The following is a 16685-nucleotide window of genomic DNA, read 5'->3' on the forward strand; positions in this document are numbered from 1 at the left end:
CTTCCCGAGTCTCCAAGGGAGAGCTGCTGCATCCCGTCGTGCCGTTCACATAAATCCTCCCCACCCTCGCGTTCTGAAGGAAAGGCCAACTGGCAAGGCGTAGGAGAAAGAACCACTGCAGCATGAGGGGCAGGTCGGGGTTGGTGATGGTCTTCTTCCGTTGCATCTTGTTTCCGTTTGGTCAGAGAGAGTCTGGACCGAGTGACACCTTCAATCTGTCAGCTAATATTGAAGGTTATTTACACTATAGATTGCACATAGGGATGCAGGTGTCACCAGGGTGGTTTATCATTTACTTTCTGCTCAGGGTCATCTTCTGCGTTCGTGGGGCAGGCGTCCTAGTGTGGGAATGCAAGTCGCATCCTTCCACCAAAGATACTCTCTGGTAAAGGCATTTACGGTTAAACTAATGGCATAATCATGAACTAGAGCTAGTTTTATAAATATTTATATAGAATACATTTTTGGGTTTTGTTCTGAATGACCACTTTCACGCTGTGGAATCTTTTCTACTATGAATGTGATATTTAGAATTCAAGATTTGCGTTTTCTTTCTTTCCATATGTTCTGTGTTAAACATATGCTATACTTTATATTTAAAAACTAGCAGCAGACTGAAAAAAAATAGCCCACACCACAAAAATATGTTTGCTTCGTTATCAAAAGCTTCTGGGTTTTTGTATTTTTTTTTAACACACGGGGAGGAAACACCCTTGAGGACAATTTCAGAACGTGAAAACTAACTTTGAAGAGCTGGGGAGAGAGCGAACATCTGGTTCCTCATTTGCAGCATATACAAGGCTTGTCAGAGCTTAGAGCCACGCATTGCCGTGTAGAGGTGGTGAGCGAGGTGTCAGCCTTGCAATTAAGGAAGGTAAAGGGGTAGGAATTGGCCTTGGAATACTTGGATAATACTTAAACTGGCCCCTACTGCAGGACTGATGAACAGTCACCACAGAGAGATCCCTGTTGAGGAGCAGGGAAATGGCACAGTATGTTTAAATCGAGGTAAGATCTTAAAATCCTGTGACAGATCTAATTGGAGAATTTAGGAAAGGAAATGGGGTTTGTCATTTGTTACATAAAAACGAAGTTACGTGGCTGTTGCCATGGTGACACCTTGTTTATGGTTCAGCAGAGTAAACTGGAAATGTGCTGCCTGAGAGCACTGCAGAGGATGGACTTTCCCCCTCCCCGTTGTTTTAGGTCTTTTTCATGACTTTAATTGGCTGTTTGGGAGGGCAGGAGGAAACGCCCAGTCATCCTCTAGCTAGGTATGGATGTTTTGAACTTTATGAAATCACTGGTAATTTAGAACTTGTCTCTGAAATTACCTGGTAAATGACCACAGCAACATTTAGAAGTAAAAAGCAATGAGGTGTGCACAATTACCTTCCGAAGATGGACACACACACATACTTAAGCATGAATTTAATTATAATACAGGTAGATTGGTGCCTATTTTAAATCCTATCACTGATGAGGGTGACAGCTATTTCTAGTTGCAGCCATAATAGAACAAAAGCCTACGCTGTTAAATTATAAACTTATAAATAAGAATTCCCTTGCAAAAATAAAATATAGGTTTAGTTATTGTAATTAGTTGCGTATTTCAAATTATATGTTCAAACAAGTGTAGTTAAATTAGTAAAGACAGCTTTGTGAACTGTCTTAAAATGGCTTGCATACATATAGCTGCAGTTAGTAAAGGGCTAATTTAAGCTAAATGATTTTTAAAATTTTAAAATGGCCCAGACATGTTGATAAGGAGTCTCATACCAGTTGTAATAGAATTTTATCAAGCCAGTCTATCATTTGTGTATGTAAGGCCTTACTGAAATAAATAGCCCTATTAAGCCCCACTTTGCTTGTCTAAAACTCCTTGATTTAATTATACCTTTGCAAACCAGCCGAGGTTTCGGAGTTTGTGCATCAGAACTCCACAGCTCCTCTGCACCTCAACACCAGCACAGAGTATTACTTGCTGTAAGGGACAAATTAACAGCCCAGGGTTTTTGCTACCGTAATCTTTAAGGGTGTAAACTCTGAGAAGGGTATGAGCAAAATGCTTCAGCTGAACAGAACAGAGGCTGCCATCAGTGAGGTGGGTCTTCTCCTTGACTGATCCTGCTAAAATCAGTGGGGCTGTAGTGAGACACCATTAACACAAGAAGGTGTGCAGAATATTGTCAGTGTCATTAGAACATGTGACATGGAAAGACACAGGAAAACTTTGTTAGTAAATACATCTGTGAAATCTATGCAAACAATCAAAACCCCAAACCCAAACAAACCAACAACTGACATGAGAAGTTGGAATGGGGTCAGTCTCTGCACTGAATCAAATCTGTTTCAAAGCGGAGTCTTTTTAAAATAAAGGCTCCCTGCAGTGCTTGCAACCCAGCTATCCCAGCATTATAAATTAATGCAGAAGATGCCAGAGGGCCCCTAAGTAGAAAATGTCAACACACAAGTGTTAAGCAAGAGATTTACACAAGAACTTAAAGGCTCCAAGTCCCGCTGAAACGCTTCACATCCCTTAAAGCCCTTGGACATTAGAACAATGACGTGCCAGAGCTCCTGCCCTCCCGAAGGAGAGCACAGAGTGAACTCGGATGGTGAGGGTGATGTGGACAGAAGTAGGTCTAGTTGTGACTACAGGAGACAGGCTTTTTAAAAAACTGCTCCTCAGTAAGCAGCCGATGGAAGCAGGAGGAGTGCCTCGTGTTTCCATGGGGCAGGGCAGGGAGTGTGCACTTAAGGGTCTGAGAGGTTCTTCCTAAGGCTGACGAATAAAGGCTTCGTATCTTACAAACCCTGAGGACACTGCAGAAGCTGGCTTTTGTAACAAATAGAGTGATGAGGTTGCATTACAGAGGAAACGTCAGAATTGAACTTGGATTGAAATCCTACCCCCCCATGCACACAGACCAGATAAAAAGCTTTGGCTGAATGCAGGCCTTTGGAGGCTGAAAGCTAGGAAAGATTCTGCCCTGCAGACGAGTACATTAACTCAGCTCTAGACTCCCCAAAAAGAGCCAGCTGACACTTGTTCCACAAAGCTGCAGCCTTTGGAGAGGCTGGCTGAGGCAAAACGAATGGGTAAGGCTGAAAGAAGACCAAACAAAAATCCCTTCACTGCTAAAAGTTACAGATTTACACTTCACTGATAGCAGCATTTGATATTTTAGGAGAGCTTAGTACAAACTTCAGATGTGCTTGGGAAACCCCGTAATCTCTTTAACGTTTGCTGTGGGTGAAACATGAGCAGGAAGGAGAAGCGATGCGCTCGGGGGCAGCACAGGGACGTGAGCTGAGCTCACTCTTTCCACCCAACCCGCCTAAGACTGTAGTTGCATTTACAAAGCCAGGACAGACGTCTGTAATGTACCACGGGCCAAACCCGCCACTGATTCTCCATTTTGCTGTGATTTATTGTTTTAGATAGGAGGAGTGGTTTTTATAGGCATAAAGAACTTGTTGCTGCAATGTGTCATCTCTTGGTGTCTTATTAAAGTAAGAACTGTAGAAGCTGGGTGTGAAACTGACACCAGGAAACACTCAAAAATATTTCTGTGAGTTACTAGGTTTCCTGTACAACACCACTCTTTGATGTGTTATCTTTACTCCGGTAAGAGCCCGGATAAGAAACTGATGGTGCTGCTGGTCAAGTCCTGGCACACAGCTAAGCACAGATGACACGTTCAGCTGGAGAGGTGGCTGCTGGCTTTTCAGCTGGCTGCTGAGCCCCGTCCCCAGGTACCACAGCACGGGGACTGCGAGCTTTTAGAATCAGAACAGCCAGGGATGTTACTTCGTGCGTGACTTCTTGTTCTGATCGGGACCCACTTCTCCATCAGCCTTCACCGTGGCTCCATGTCAGTGAGCGCCCGACAGGCCTTGGGCGTGTTAGGGGAGAGCCCTGGCCGTGACCCCTCTGCTGTGTGTACCCACCCAAGGTGCAGGTCAGCAGCCGGCACTGCCGGGCTCAGGGGGACGAGACCGCATCTTCAGCAGGAATTCCCTGGGTAGAAGATGTAGAATATAACTGCAGAGCAGGCTTAAAGTTTCGGGAGGAATAAATTCTTAACATTAATAAAAAAGAAAAAAACTCTTTGATATCTCTTTGGGAGGATATTCTCACTAAGGCCTCATTACTACAAGTACAGATCAGAAAAAAATGTTTCTGCTCTTTATCTTTTCCTTACTTCTTCCCCCAGACAAGCGATTTGGCTATACCTAATTAAAAAGAAGAAAAAAGTGGCATAAGCTTAATTAAGATTTTAATTCAGTTACAGACTGTGGGAATAAATCACTGTAGAGTTGATAGTGACAGTAAGAAAGTGCCTATCCTTCCTCTATCATAGGGAGAACAACAAACGATGAGGAGTCCTGAGCAGGAGGAAGGGAGGCAAGAGCTTCTGCCCCGTTTTGAGGTCCCAGGGGGGTGATGCCACCCGTGGTACCTGTGCTCCCAGGGTGGGGTCCTGTGTCCCCTCCTGGGGCACACAAGGGCAGGCTCTGCAGAAGCCTGCTGCTCCGGTGGAGTGGCTGCTCTGAGGCTAGCCATGTGCAGTGGGACAGGGGGAGGCAGAGGCCAGCTTTTCTTTGAGAGAAATGTGAGAAAAGAGCAGGCAATAGGTCCTGTACTGTGTGCATGAATTCTGTGAGGGACTAGGCAGCCAGCTGTACTGGTGTATTATCTCAGAGATGACATGAGCTTGTCCTGGTTTGATACGGCGCTCTGAATGCAGCAGGAGCTCGCACAGCGTATCAGCGTGTGGCCCTGTCAACAGGCGCCCCACCAAGAGAGCCTTGGAGAGGCTGTGTGCAGAGCTGCAGGGCTGCTGCTAGGAGGCAAGATGTGCCTCTGTCTGTTAGCTCAGACACTCGAGGGGCTCGCCCAGCCCATGCCAGGGAAGCACAGTCCCGCTGCGGCCAGGACGCGACACCCCGTTTGCACCGAGGTGGCACCACGGCGGGGCCAAGCAACAGCCGTGTCCCAGAGGAGCCCCGGGCTGGCTGGGGCACAGAGCGCTGCTCTCCCTCAGGCTTTCTGGGGCAGGGCATGCCCCAGGGCGGCCAGAGCCCTGGTGGGACAAGCTTGAGCCCTGCTGAGCATCGGCAGGGCTCCCAGGCGTCCCCTCCCTGCAGGCAGCCACCCCGGGTCAGGGTGTGGGGTACTGCGGTGCGTCGTGCCCGACAGTGGTACTTTGCTAGCGCTGGTACCGAGAGCAGGATGAGCATCTTGCTCATCTGCCCAGGGAGGTGGTGGAGTCACCATCTCTGGAGGTGTTTAAGACAAGACTGGACATGGCACTTAGTGCCCTGGTCTAGTTGCCATGGTGGTGTCAGGGCAATGGTTGGACTCGATGAGCCCAGAGGGCTCTTCCAACCTGATTGATTCTGTGATTCTGTGACCCTCCTGCAAGTCCTACATTTCTCTCACAAGCCAACCAAAGTTTAAGTATTTATTTCTGACCGGCACTTAAAGATCCAGATGCTTCTCTAATTCAGTTAACCCTCCACCTACGAAATGCAGAGAAACTGGCTTTCTCAGGTGTGATTATGATTCCGAACTCTAGTGCTATGAGAACCAGAAGAACTGTTAGAATTTTTGGTGGGTTTTTGGAACGTGGACATGTTCTTTGGAAATGTAGGTGAGAAATTAGGAAAACATGAAACACTGGATTTTTTTCCCAAGCGAAATAACAGCCTTCCTTAGCATTTGGTACTGGGTGTGAACACAAGTGACACGCAGAGTCTGTATGGCCTGATCATTGCGAGTGGGGTGGAAAGGACTGAACGTGCGGCCAAGGCAACCTCTCTTCCAGATCTCTGTAGAAACCCCCTTTGTGTCATGTTCGAACCAACCTAATTAAGAACCCCTGAAGCAGACAAAGTTTCTTTGAGTAGCACCTCCGTTTGTACAAGTTATATGCATGTTTAAAGTAAAAACCACAGTAATTTTAAAAAGCAGTTCTATGATTTTACAGTGCTTTAAAAAGGAAGGACGGAGGGGCGAACATATCTTCACTCCTCGGCTACTAAGTTCTGTGAAACAAGTCTTATTCTCAGACTTGTAACAGGAAGTTTTCAAGGGGAATTAACATAGTGTTAAAAAGGAGAAGTGACAGCTTCATTTTTAAGGCTACTTCTTCCTTATTCAGGATGCTTAATATCTTGAGCACTATGCAAGAATAACTACTCATATTACAATCATTAAAAAAATTATATCACCTGAACATTAAAAAGCTGCAGTAGGAGAAGAAAGTTCTGAATTGTATTTGCATTTCAAGGATTAGAAAGGGGGGAAAAATATATATATGTAAACACAGGCAAACCCATCCTCGTGCACACCCATCTCCCTCAGCATTTGGTCCCTGGTAACTGGCAAGGTTAAAACATTTTGGTCAGGGGAATAAAGGGCAGGTTTGTACTTGGGCGAGTACCAGGGAAGGCAAGTGAACCGGTAGCTTGGAAGGGCAGCTCGCAGGACTGCTGGCACACAGGAGACCTTGGCACAAGACATTTGCAGTTTAATTTCAACAGGCCGTTAAGCTCTTAAACACATTAAGCACATCCAGCACTGCTGGCAGAACCCTTCCCGTCCCCGAGCGTGCCCCTGCGGTGTGCCCCGCTCCGGAGTGCCCCCAGCACCCCCCACGGGCAGTAGGTGTGTGCCTTTACTTGAAGGCGAGCGTGGGTGTGGGCGTACATCTATAGAAACATTCACCCTCATAAATATCTAGCTTTGCCCTTCCTGAACGTTTGAGGTCAGGCAGTGACTGCGTCCCCTTGCCGTTCTGGTCATCCCTCTGTCCTTTCACCAGGCAAAACTAAATGCTGTCGCTTGTTCAGGGCTTTTTGTGTTATTGTCTCAGGTGCTGTTCTACAGCTTCTGTTCCTCCCTGGTGATCTCTGCCTTCAGCAGCTTATAGACTAGTGCTTGGCTGGTTACTGCTCTCAGCTGCCAGGCAGACATACTCTGTTTTCTGCCTTCCCAGTTTTTAAAACTCTGCCTTAGGTATCCCCTGGGTACCATGCAGAAGGGGCTCCTGCTGTTCTGCACGCTCCTCTGGAGACCACGGCATTAGCACGCTGCTGTAATGCTGTGCTCGTGAGGGACCTGTGAAGCACTTACTGCGAAGCTGGGATGTTTTTATTAAGTCACAGAAAAAGCTAAGAATAAAGAAAATGGGTTGTAGGAAGTGGAACAGGCACATGACAAACGCAATGCAGCTTTCCTGAGCTGAGAATGAGGCACCTCACTCGGTTGCCCTCAGCTCAGGTTTTAAAATCCAGGTTGAAAACTTTTGGCACGAGTAAACAGAAATGAAGGCAAACCCTCGCCTATCACCTCTGCGGTACGGACGGAAAAGGCTGAAGCTGCTCCCCCCCTGCCTTTGAGCTTCACCTTCCAGGTCACACACTGTTACCCTGAAAACGCTCCTTCTCACACGTGAGAAGTCATGTCAGACAAAGTAGTGGCTGGACAATTAGGGCTTGAGTGGATTGTGAAATTGACAACATGTTCAGATGGGGTATTTCCACAAAGGAAATGCTGTCCCTCAAGAGTGCCAACGTCATTTTAAACTGCATTTTTTCTTTGGAATGAGCCTAGCTGCGGTTTCAATCACACACTGTCTGTCGGCTGAATCACAAATCACAGCTGACTGGGGCTTTCCCTCTCTTTTCCTTGTTGAAAGAAAGAAAAAGAAGCTGCAGCAGAAAGAGAAAAAAACCAGCTAAACAAAAGCCAAGGGTGGCCCGATGCCAGAGACGCTGGGAACTGCCAGTTCCTCCTCTCTTACCGTGCCCCCGGTGACTCCTCAAAGCGAGCTGTTCTGCGCAGAATCAGCTCAGTGCAGCCTGGTCCCCACGGAGTGACACCTTAGGAGCACATCAGCATGGACACAAGGGTGTCCTCAGGGTGGTGCCTGTGCACAGCTTTTCCTTCCAAGGAGACACCCTAACAGCTGCTTTTCCTGCCTGGCCCCCTCTCCCGTGACGCTGGCAGGCAGGGTGCCATCTGGGCACCTCTCCTTTGCCGTGCCATGCGCGGGCCCGTCCCCAGCTCGGTGACGGTCAGCCCGCCCGCGCCGCAGCCTGTCCCCTCATCGCTGTGCAGCACCGTTGCACAGTCTTGGCCCGAGCACGGGATGTGCTTGGGCAGCCTGGGGCAGAAACCTGCCTTAGGCACCTCGCCCCGGGCCACCGCCGGCCCCGAGGGCTGGGGTGGGGCGAGTGGGAGCTCCGCTTGCTGGGCGCCTGCAGTGGGCGGCACCCGGGGCCTCGCCGGGGATGGGACGGGACAGAGGGAGCGTGCCCGTCTTAGCTAAGTGTGCAATTGCATTTTCAACGTAATTAGGTGCCTAATTGTGCGCCTAGGCCTAGCTGATGTATTTGCACGTGTATCTAATTATGATTTATCTAAAAGCCCTCTCGCCGTAGTGCATTGCTCTCCAATCTAACAGAGGCGTTCGTAAAAGTGAGAGATGAGTCTGGTCGCTTTTCCCCAGTTTTTATTTCTAAACTGAATTCCCGTTTATATTGGTTTTTTTAAACAACTGAAGCTGGCTGAGCAATGGGAAAACTCCCAACAGCAGTGTTACTGGAAGACAAGCATGGTGCTGCACAAACAGCTGTGCAAGAAGGAAAAATTCCGGGGGGAAGGCCAGGGTGAGGTAAATAAATGAAATTTCCATGCAAGACTTCCAAACTGCGCTGATGTTGGACTTCTCCAGTGGTGTGGAGGTCAGGCAGTAAGAACTTGTACCAGCAATCACACAGGTCAAAAGGGATCTTCTTTCATTCAGCATTAAGTGAGAGCTGCAGAGATAGCAGCTTTTGTTGCCAAACAGAGAATGTCACAAGCGCGATACAAGAGCATCACGGCAGTACGGTGTGTGCTGCCTACGTGGGCAGTGCAATCGCTTCAGCTTCCCAGGGTCTCTTCCAACAGCAGCTGGGAAAGGCTACAGTCAGGGGTTTTGTTCACTAACTATAAACCTCATTGAAAAAAGGAAAAAAAAACCCACAGATTTTTTTTTCCCTTAAATTGCATTTCCTTTTCCTTAGATAAATTCTCGGTATCCTCTCTTAGGGTTACTCAGCTGCCTTTTAACACAAAACCAGCTTACCTCAGACACCACCAAATTCTCAGGACCAGCGAGGCTACGCAGCCACGCGGTCAGACCTCAATACAAACAGCACTGCGAAGATGTCTATGATTTTCCTTTTTAACCTACGGTATCCAATCATTCTTTACGGTGTATGATGTCAAAAACACTTACAGCACAAGCAGAGATCTGTGTTTCTTTTGCCACAGACAATAAATCTTTAGTGTCTTCTCTTGATACGCATCACTCCACCTGATCTCAGGAGGCACTATACATCTCTTTCCCTCAGCCTCTCCTAACAAGGTCACTTTCCAGCGATGAAACAACTTTTCCAGGAGGTATAGCGTTCAATAATTAATATCTACTGATAATAGCTTCCCAAAGCAGTGCTTTAAAACTCTATTGCAGGCTCTTCACAAACTTAGAGCATGAGGAACCCTTAAAATAGATTTGAATAGTACGTCTGAAAATATCAGCCTCAAAACCGTAAGATGCATATGACTAAGCTTACCCCTGATATAGGCAGGTCTGTGTCTGCTACGCCAAAAGGAAATCCAGCACTTCCTCTCTCCCCAGCCAGCGTTATTTTACTACAAGTCTGAGAAGGTTAAGTCATCCTAAGGCATATAATATAATCTCCTGTTGCTTTCACTACTGCACGTATAGGTTTTGCAGTAATGGTGTCACAAGCGTGAGGTTACTCGGGAAGGTGTCTCTTACTCTGGCTCTGCAGGACAGACGGTGAACCACAACCAGGGGGAGAGATCCTAACCCACACGTTGTAGCGAACACAGAGCACCATTTCCTGTCGCCTGTTACTGTATTTCCTTCTACCAGTCACTTCATTACTGCCAAGATAGTACAGGTCAGTCTAATCTGGCATGAGATCTGACTGGACTTGATTTTTGTGCTGTATACAAGGTAAAATCTCTGTGCCTTAAGCTCTGTGACCAACAAGAATGTACTGATTACACCAGACGTACCAGCGTGGGATCGCACGTGTGTTGTTACCACATAGAAGAAATCCAACAGCCAACGTAATGCCACTTTCTAATTAGTACCTACATCCATTAGCAGTTTCTTTTACTCTGCTGACCATCAGACAGTGCATGCCACCGCACTTTTAAAGCAATGAGATTTGAGAAAGGAGATCTGGAATTCATAGAATGCACAGAATCCTAGATCCAACAGAAACACAACCCATTATATTCTCCTGTACATGCCTTTCTTTTCTTTCTGTTATAAATGTTGTTAGCAGAGGGAAAAATCATCATCTTAATAAGATGCCCCATCCAGTTCATTAGGCACTTCTGCTCTCTGACCATCTGCTTGGGGTACATCCATGTCATATGACCAAGGGAACCACGTCTACTACTGAAGCCTGGCAGACTGGTGTCAGGCCTGACCCTGAACATCGTGATGAAAATGACTGCACAAACAAAAGGTCGTTCCCATCAGCTGCCCGAGACTCAAACTATTAGCAGGCAGAAGCCTTTGTCTATAGATGTTATTATTTTATTAATAAAATGAAGTGAAATAAATGACCTGCAACTCGTTGTGGCTCAGCTGCGATAGATCCTCGAGGTTTAAGATAGCCCCCCAAAGCTCTCCAGCACTGAGGGCAAGCGGAGCAGCCCACAGCAGCTGGGGAACGGAGCCAGAAGCAGGGCAGCGAGGCAGCACTGGCAGAGAGAAGGAAGCAGCCCTGACGTGAGGATGCACCCTGAAACGTCACTCCTGTCTCCTGGGGTGAGCAGATGTTCTCTAGTGGCAGTATGTAGGATTTCTGTATGATTTAGAGACCTGCTACAGTTTGTAACGCTGGGGTGCGCTTGGGTTTGCTGGGAAAGTCCTCCCACAGGACTGAGTAACACCCTAAGAGCCCTTAGGCTCTTCTGAAAACTGTCAGCCCTAAATAATCAACTTCTGGGATCATACTCTACTTCCTAAAGGTACCTGTCCATCTTTTTACAACCTTCCCAAAGGTTGCAGGCTTTATGTTGTACTATAATGTAAAATAAAGTATCATCATCCATCTACTTTGGCACAGAAAGATACAAAATGTGCTACTAGCTACAGACGGAGATGAGGGGCGTGTGTTACCTGAAGGCACTCCAGAAAGTGCTGCAGCCGAGTTGTTCAGAAAATATTATGGCTTCTGGAGACATAGTCATTTTAAAAAGCTAATAACTCAAGTGTTTAGGGGTTTTGGTTAATTCTTTATGGATCTATGGTTCATAACGGACTTAGACATGCAAAAATTGATTTCAGAACAGAAATAATTTTGAATTATGAGAATACAGTAGAAAGATCAGTAGCAATAAATGTAGTTTTTGATCATTTTTCTTCTCTTTCTGTCCACCTCTAACATCCAACTGTCACATTCAGCAGCATGTGTGCTGTAGTCCTTCCAACTTTTCATCTTCTTGTTCATTCCTTGATTCCACAAGAGCTATGCGATCAGTGTCAAGATAATGGACCAGCTCCCTCACCCCGCCTTCTTTTTGATAATGTTGTATTAAAGCTAATGAGAAAATCTGCATGCATGAAATGATTAACATGTGCAACTGCTTTCAGGCTTTAGAGACTTCTGTATCAGTACAGTGAGTATCTGGGTGGGCATATTTGAGCATACTCTGAACTCAATCAGCTACCATTTAGCACAAGCTTATAATAAACTCCTCCTAAGTGAGTAAGCCTCCTTGAGGTCTGGGCTGCCACAGCTACCTGCAGGTCATACTAACACCTTCCAGATGATACATAAACTCTCACTTTCTAAAAATAGTCTTTTCAAGATGTTTTCACAAGCCTTTCCTGTTGGTTAGGAATCAGAGCCCAGTGAAGACTAGCCCCTATTTCTTTTCACCTCATTCTGTCACCACGTTTCCTGGCCCAGAGCCTCTCTAGTTCTTGGCCAGTTGATTTCAGTCATCACTCGTCTCTCTTTATGCAAAGACTTAGAGCAAAAGGCCTCCTCAGCCCCAGCTCCATTTCCATACATCATGCAAATAACCTTCTGTAAAGAAAGGAAAGACTGCAGAGATGTGTAACGCAGTTCAAATCAGCACAGAACTCAAATGCCAGGGCTCTGTCACCCTGTGTTCTTTCTTTGCCCAGTTTATGTGCTCAGATCGTACTGCATGCAGTACTTTGGTAAGCATTGAAGCAGCGTTACTGGGATTTATCACGTAGGTACGTAGCTGCAGCCATGGAGAGTTGCACCTCTAACCATTCTGGCTGTCCAGCAGTAACTTGTTTAAAAGTAAGAAAAGGGAAAGGGAAAGCCTGAGCATTAACTCATCAAAACTGAAAGATAAGAACGGTAATGTTGGTTTGTGATCTGTATGTGTCTGAACGGCCAGAGGCACACCGAGACACGTGCTGCGCTTTAGTTAAACGTGACTTAAATCTGCAAATCACAGATTTCCATTGGAAAGACAGTCTAGATAAATGCTATGTATAATTGAAATGGATTAATATATATATATATATGTCAACACAGAGGTATACACGTTTATTGTGTGGAAGTTGAGCCTTTGTGCAAAGTGCTTTTTCATTTTCATCCCATTTTGCCAGTGTGTGCGATGCCTCTGTGCACGCAAACGCTTCCACAGCTATTTGTATGCATATATACATATAAGAATTTCTTCGTACAGAAATGTATGTATGTGCAAATTGTGTGAATGTAAATATAAGATAGGCCATATGTCCCAAAAGTCCCAAAAGAGCATCTGATGTTGATATGTAGACAGTGTGTTAAGGACCTTCCTAATTAATAACCCAGATTAAAACCTCTTGGCAATCAATTAAGATTAATGACAGAAGTCATTCTCTATCCCCACACACCCGCGTCTCAGGCTGTGAAAACCCTGGGTCGTGAAACTTTAATCCTGTTATCTGCTGCCTTCTTCATCTGAAAAGCCTCCAGATTAACGCAGCAGACACGCTCGCGTGTACAGCCAGCCGCTCGGACAGCTGCCCTGCTTTCAGCAGTTAATGGAAAAGGAACTAATCTGGTTAGGAGCACAGGACTAGTTCATAAATCTGGACGCCCAAGACAGCTAAAGCTGTCACGTCTCTTCTGGAGAGTAACGACTGAGTGAACCTGTCAGCTTGCTTCTTGCTGCCCCTTGAAGGTAGCTGGTCTCTGTGTAAGACGCACTAATGAGATACTCTGCATTAACATGAACTACGTAAGGGCCGTGCCCAAGCTGGGACCTGTGTTTTATGGCTGGGTTTGGTGAGATACATGCTGCCCTCTCTGCACTGGATGCCGGGCAGGGATTAAAAATCACTGGTTTTACTGCAATCTCCTCCATAAAAAAGATGTTTTGAGGAATTAAGGAAACAAATTTGGTTTTTCCCTTTTGAATCACATCCAATGAAACAAACAGTTATGAAAAAACTGCACTGCCAGATGCAATGTCTTCTTTTTAGCTGAGAGGGGAGGGAGGAATTGTAATGCTCTTTAGGGTGGCAGAGAAGGTATGTGACAGCTGTAGCAAAAAAAGACTGACTTGTCCTTACTCGATAGGCATTATCCCCGCGCTGCCAGCACAACTTCAGTTACCTGATGCCCGGTGTGGGGTGTTTGTTGCATTTTGGGAGGCCTAAAGCACTCATGGTTCAGATAGCTGTTTGTAAACTGATAAACACAGCACAAGTGCTTCTGGCTGCACGCTCTGGGGGCAGCTCAGCTGTGTAAAATGCTGTATTAAAGTATATCACGGCTTCACAAACGCGACATGCTGTGCTGGCGTGGCAGTAGTGCCACCAGCACCGTGACCCAGCCAGGCAGCCTGCTGGTGTCTGACAGCAGTTTAGATCGGTGCTTCACCCAGCAGGACTCACTGCTTCAGTCTGAGCAGGGCAGTTTGAAATGAATACTCTTAAAATGTTTTCTTCCACTTTCTGTAACAGCAAACGCCATAATTTTAACGGTTACAGGGGTCTATTCTAGAAATTTAAGAAAAACTTTGGCTCCAGTTTAGCTCTTGGGTCTATACAAACAAATTCCCACATGAAGAAATGGCAGAAGGAATATTTGGCAGAAAACGTTTAAGAAAAAGAGGTGACCTAACTCCCTTCTGATCTCACAGGTTTCACAACTAGCTTTGCATCTTCTTACCACTGCAGCAATTTAGAAGATCCAACATAAGCTTTGCTACACGACTGATACGGGTCTCTTTTTAGAATTCTGTCAACAATTTCTTGAGCATAATTGTTTCCATGTTCCACTAAAATACGCTAAACCGTACTATCATAGTACGGCCCCATGACATGGGCCTCACCTCAGAGAATATAATCACAGAATCCTAATAGTGTCAGTGTTTCTAACTGTAAATTGTGTCATGCTAACAGAGGTGCAATGCAAAATGTAATTCTTTTCTATAACCTAGAGATGCTCACAAAGCAACAGTTGAAACAGATGTTTGTATTAATTCTGCAGCCATTATTACAAAAGAATCTTTTAAGCAGGTAAATGCTAATAGGCTTAAAATTAAAACAAGTGAAAGTGTCTTCCTTTTCATTAGGCTGTTTTGTAACATTAAAGAAGCTGAAGGTATTCTATAGTTCTATTATAGAAATTCTCCTAGAATGAGCTGTATTTTTTTCCTTTTGCCAGTCACACATATTTGCATCCTGATAGGGCCAGATCTTACATACCAGGGCCACAGGCTATTTGTGGGCTTAAAAGACATTTGTGTGCATAAATGCACACAGGATCAGAATCTCGGCCACTATTAAATTGCACAAAGCAACAAGGTGATACAAAGAATTAGAAAAACCTCATGATTACCTTTAGGTGCTACACTATGAATCAGAAAATAAAAAAAAGTATTTAGAGAACAGAACAGGGCCCTGACGCTCGCCAAGCTCTGTTCTCACGCAGAACACGCTCCCTGGCAGAGGAGTTCCAAGGCAGAAGCAGGGGCAGCCGCCTTGGGCTCTGCTCCCCAGCTGAGCCTAACGCTGGGGACTGGAGGTTCCTGTAACCTCCGTTAAAGCCCTCAGACAATTAACTGCTTTATCAAAGTACCCCAAAACTGCTGAGGTTCATCCTTCTTTGCCCCTTTAATACAAAAAGGAAAGAAGGTATAAACAGGAGTATGAGAGTAGGGTGATGCATCATTTATAAATTACCTTGTTAGTGCAGAAAACAAAACACGGCTTTGAAAACAAAGTCTCCTGCTGCGGACTCCGCTGCGTTTGATGGGAGCCCTTCAAAAGAGTCCATGGCTGAATGGAGGCTGTTCACGTGGGGACTTCGATCTGTACCTGCTGTCCCCTGTCACTCCCTGGAAACTTGGCGGCAGATGTTGCAGCGTTAAGTTGTCTCTGAAGTGGCTCTCTGTCCTCGTCTCCCCACCACAACAGAGTCAAACTATATTAGATCTCTTTATTTGTGCCGGAGGCATGTTTGGGAGCGCAGCTGTGTCCACCCCCACTCTACCTTTAGTGTTTCAGCCCCCAGGCAGCAAATGTGAGACCAAAACTGTTCTGCCACTCTCAACTACATCTGCTGACAGTCCTGCAGCCTCGCTGCGGGCTGCTGAGGACCCGTGCCTCCGCTCGAAACAGATGTCGGCGACAACCTGCTAGCTCGCACCTGTACAAGCGTCCCTCACCTCACGGATTGCTAGCTGAAAAATTCATGACTCGAAGGACTTCCATCCACCATCAAAGCTCCTTGGCTCAACCGCGTGCCGCCCTCAAGCTGGGCCACCCTCGGCATTGCCTGGCAACGTGGCAGAGGTGGGAGAGGAGAGAGAAGGAAGAAAAAGCTCGCTCTGCTTTGATACTTCATGCCTAAATTTCTATTACTTGATCAAGGACTTGAATTCAGCAGTGAATTCTTCTACAAATGGGAACTACCAAGTTCTTAAACAATAAAAGAAAGAAGACAAAACAAAGCGACTGTGTGCCTGCTGTTTACCATAACAGTGCTTCCACAGCAAGGATGTATGTGCACACGTGTCTGCACATCCGTTCACTGACTCAAACCCATCAGGGGAACAGCGTGGGATCTCGACCTAGCAAGTTACAAACAAGTAATAAGAAGATTTAATGTTTTTCCCCCAAGATATAAAATACCCTGTGAGACAGAAATTGCATTGCTACGGTGTCGCAGGTCACACCTTAATGACCGTTGGGTTAGTTTTCATTCATCAGCACAAACTCTACTTCTTTTCCAGTGGGGATGCTGAAGATCAGCGAGCTACTTCTCTGTTTTGCATAAACCAAGATGTTGGTCAAGGTCTTCCTGTCAAGCCCAGAGAAGGCGGATGCCTGACTTCACGATGGCTCAGCAAAGCCTCCCCTGGCAGGCAGTTTTTACAGTACCTACCTGTCTTGATGGCCAGAAATCCTCAAAACAGGGCCTGACTGACAATTTTTTTTCAGGCATCATTTCTTCTACATTCCTATTTACGTTGAATTTACCTGTTAAACTATATCGTACTGTATACATAGATTTGTTATTGTTAATTCTGCTGCATGTAACAATGCATCATTCATGCAAACAGTAAATAACTTGCCAACGTAACAACCAGAATGATAACG

At 45.9% G+C, this 16685-nt stretch overlaps 1 protein-coding gene and 1 long non-coding RNA gene across 3 annotated transcripts in view; one reads left to right on the top strand and one right to left on the bottom strand.

The window, feature by feature from the left end:
* LOC137664578 (uncharacterized) overlaps positions 1-16685 on the top strand; it is a 196697-nt gene that overhangs the window by 178239 nt on the left and 1773 nt on the right. The window lies entirely within an intron of this gene.
* ANTXR2 (ANTXR cell adhesion molecule 2) overlaps positions 1-16685 on the bottom strand; it is a 91365-nt gene that overhangs the window by 12608 nt on the left and 62072 nt on the right. The window lies entirely within an intron of this gene.

This window comes from Nyctibius grandis, chromosome 6, assembly GCF_013368605.1.
Source record: "Nyctibius grandis isolate bNycGra1 chromosome 6, bNycGra1.pri, whole genome shotgun sequence".
Lineage (NCBI taxonomy): Eukaryota > Metazoa > Chordata > Aves > Nyctibiiformes > Nyctibiidae > Nyctibius > Nyctibius grandis.